The sequence below is a fragment of the Manis pentadactyla genome, chromosome 2 (genome assembly GCF_030020395.1).
Source record: "Manis pentadactyla isolate mManPen7 chromosome 2, mManPen7.hap1, whole genome shotgun sequence".
Taxonomy (NCBI): Eukaryota; Metazoa; Chordata; class Mammalia; order Pholidota; family Manidae; genus Manis; species Manis pentadactyla.
The window spans coordinates 13,856,726-13,860,486 of record NC_080020.1 but is presented as its reverse complement, the minus strand read 5'-3'; the positions used below and the strand labels follow the sequence as shown (position 1 = coordinate 13,860,486).

At 42.9% G+C, this 3,761-nt stretch overlaps 1 pseudogene; it reads left to right on the top strand.

Annotated features, from left to right (window-relative positions):
• The first annotated feature begins 284 nt into the window (after window positions 1-284).
• Window positions 285-2,375, top strand: LOC118928328 (KATNB1-like protein 1; annotated as a pseudogene).
• Window positions 2,376-3,761: the final 1,386 nt, after the last annotated feature.

The following is a 3,761-nucleotide window of genomic DNA, read 5'->3' as shown; positions in this document are numbered from 1 at the left end:
CCACCTGCGGGCCTTGCGGTGGCCTCCGCTTGGCCGGGCCGCCGGGGGCGAGGGCGAGGGCGGGGCGGGGCACCTGCGTCCCCCGGCGAGGCCTGTCCGCCCGTCTGCGCGGCGTGGGTCGCGGCCCGGGTGCGGGAGGCCACCAGGGGGACACCAGGGCCGTGGGCCGGGGGTGGAGCGGACATGTGCGCACGTGGAGGGGGGACGGGCCGTGCCGAGAGGGGCCTCTTGAGGACAGGCTTTCCCGGGGGCTGCCTGGGCCCAGCCTTGGTATGTGAGAGATTATGGCATCTGAAACTCTCAGTGTTAAAGAACAGAACTTTTGTAGTAATATTGAGGGTCATTCCACTGATCTTCCCAGGAGGAGGATCTCTAATTTCACCAATAAGATCATGAAGGAGGTTAGGAAACCTCCAAAGCAGTTGGCTGCTGACCACAGAGAACAGCTGGACAAGCTGTGGGAAGCCCCAGTAAACTACCTAAGGTGATTATCGCAGGAAGCCCATCATTCTGTCCCAAACCCTTGTCACAGAAGAAAACAGCCCCGGAAAAGTGGGGGCCGTGACCTTGGCAGGTTAAGAAAATGAAGTGGCCTGTGCAGGCCGCTTGCCTGGAAGGCTCCGCCGTGATATGCGGACACACTTGGTTACCTCAGTGATTCTGGTTCTTCAGACAGAAAGCCCATCATCAAAATACAGTGGTGGGGTTTTTTCTGAGGCTTCTCAGGACCATGAAACAATGGCACAAGTTTTGTTCAGCAGGAATTTGAGATTGAATGTAGCTTTAACTTTCTGGAGAAAAAGAAGTTTAAGTGAGCTTGTAGCTTATTTGGTGAGTTTACAGGAAGAAAACAATACATCTCACTTGGCTGCTGTGTAGACTTGTTGCCTCTAGTAAAGTCTCTACTTAAAAGCAAATTTGAAGAATACATAATAGTTGGTTTAAACTGGCTTCAAGTGATAGGAAAAGATTTATGAAGACAGCAGTCTAGCCCGGGTGGCTCCCCTCTGTTGCCGCCCTCCTCAACACAAACAAAAAAAGCACCAGTCCCAAGGTTCGCGCCCTAAACTCCCTCCCCCTTGCCTGCCCGCTTGCACGTAGGAAGGTTACAGATACGGGAAGCAGAAAGATAGATATTGCTCCCTTTGCCTTTGTTCGGGGCTCAGACTTTTTGGGCGATTACTCCCCTCTGAGTCCGCAGGGGTGAAATAAAGTCTCAACACTACAAGACCTCCGAGTGCCACTTGGTTTTTCTGTTGGTGATCCAGTCCAGGTTTTTTTCAGTATTTTCCATAACACAAGCAGTCATAAAAACGTGATGGTCAGAACTATCATCCAAAACAGATTATAAATGATGGAAATATTCCGATTTTAAAACAACAATTAAGTGGATTGTGGGAACAGGAAAACCATCTTCCTTTGGTTCCAGGATATACTAGCAATATAGCTAAGGATGTAGATGCTTATTTATTACAGTTGCATTGAGAGACTTCATCTACTAAAGAGCATTTGTTTCTTCGAAACATCCCTGGACTATATGATTTCCCCCAAATGTCTCCCCTGAGAACTGAGAACTGTGAACTGTGAAAGAAATCAAAACCATTTTTTTTTCTTTAAAAAGCCACATAAGGAAACCACAAATGAAACCCTGTAATCTACTTCACATTGAAGTGGAAAAATATCCAAAAAGAGCAACTTCAACTTCAAAGAGGAGAAAGTGCACCGTGAAGATTGTTCACCTTTGCTGCCTTGGGATTTATATGGTTATGTGGTCACATTGTTTAAGACTACTGGGTCTTAATACAATTCTGTATAAAAATATAATTTATACTATGTGAAAAAAAAGACAGGACTTATTACTAGGAATCACAAAGACCATCATTACCTTTTTTAAGATTGTGTTTTATAAGAAAACACTTAAATGTATGCAGCTGTTTTCTTATGTTGAAAAGACTTTGAAAGTTTAAAACATCATAGCAATTAATGTATACTGAAAGTTTTTTGTCTGCACTGAGATACTGTGTATACAAATGCCTCAATTATTAATAAGCCAATGTGTATTATACCAATATCTGTTTTAAAAAATTTAAAACCAACCATGCTTCTGGCATGATAAAATCATTGAATTAAATCAAGGGTTTCCATTCATGTAGAATGTTGTTAAAACTTACTCCACAGCATTTTCAGAACTTGAGACTATTTTTAGTATCTCTGATTTTTTTTTTCCAGAGTCATCATGTCATATATGTGTGTCTTATTCCTATATAAAAGGAAAAGGTGTACATGTATGGAATGCTTAACTGGAAATGTCCATGGGGTTGGCTAATTTATATTCACTTTTTATAGTATGTATATTTCTAATACTTACAGTTCTGTATCATTTACACTTTCATTTGAATAAATTCACTAAATATTTCCCAAAAAAAGGAAGTGTTGTTTGTGTGTCACTTATGGTTCAATTTATAAGAGAGAAAAACATATAGGGTCCAAAGTGGGAGGGGTGAAGGGGAGGGGACAAACAGAGAGGTGGGGAGGGAGAGGGAGAGGGGAAAAAAGGGGGAGGGTCAGGGTTCTGCTGTGTGCAACCCCTCAGCCCCACTTTCCTATTTCTAAGCGGGAGATGGGGTCCTAATACTTAGCGGTTCTGGGGGGGATTAAATGAGACACGCAATAAAGCACCTGGTCCAATGTCTACCATATATCAAGGGTTCAAAAAGTGGCAGCTATTATCATTCTTAATGATTATCCTTCATAGTTTAAAAAAATTTAGAACTTAATTATAATCACCATGCTCATTTTATATTCTCTTTGAGCGGTATTTGTCGCAACAAAAGCCTTTTGGCTATGTAGCTGCTGGTGCATCAGGAGAAGAAAGCACAGCCTTGTCTGTTCCCCTGCATCCGCCAGCCACACACACAGGCCTGCTGGCCTTGTACAGCTGTGCTGGAGGGACAGCACCGTGCGCGTGGGGCGGTGGGAGGCACTGCCAGGCACTGTCCCGGGAGCACAGCACTTTGCTGCCTTCTTATCCAGCAGCTGAACTGAGTGAGGATTCCGGTCCTACCAACAGTCTATGGGCTCAGATGATGTACTGATTAATAAACCAATATTTATGAACACTTCTTAGCTAGCAGTGTAACAGTGATTAAGACCTCAGCCTCTAAAGCTGAAATCCCACCTGACAATTACCAGATGTGGCTCTTTGGGTAAGTTGCTTGAACAATTTTTGCATCGGTTTTTACATCTTTAAAATAAAGATCATACCTAGCAGATTATTATAAGGATTAAATGAGTTTAATTATACATGAAGTGTTTGGCACATACACTGTGATAGCCATCATTATTTTCTGTATGCCAGGCACTGAGGGTGATGGTGAGATACGAATAGCATGCTTCTAATGGTTTATAAAGGAAATTACTTCTATGAAACTATTAGACAGCTATATGTATAACAAATTTGAGAATGTCCACTGTAGATGTAAAAGCTGAGAAAAGCCCAGTAAGGGAAGGTCACTAGAGGGTGAACAGTTTTCTTATGTTGAATCCTATAAAGATCAAATGGGACCTTTTTAAGGAAAGAGTGTTTGGTGTTTGACAAAAAGGATGGGTTGATGTCACTTCATGTGCAAGGGATCCCCTAACGGGACCTTGGTTCCATCAGCCTTTAAAACAAGGAAGTGGGTCAGCCTACCCGACTTTGAAATAGGTTTTGTCTTGAAAAATTCTTAAAGCAGGCATAAATCCACCAGTCCTTACAAAAC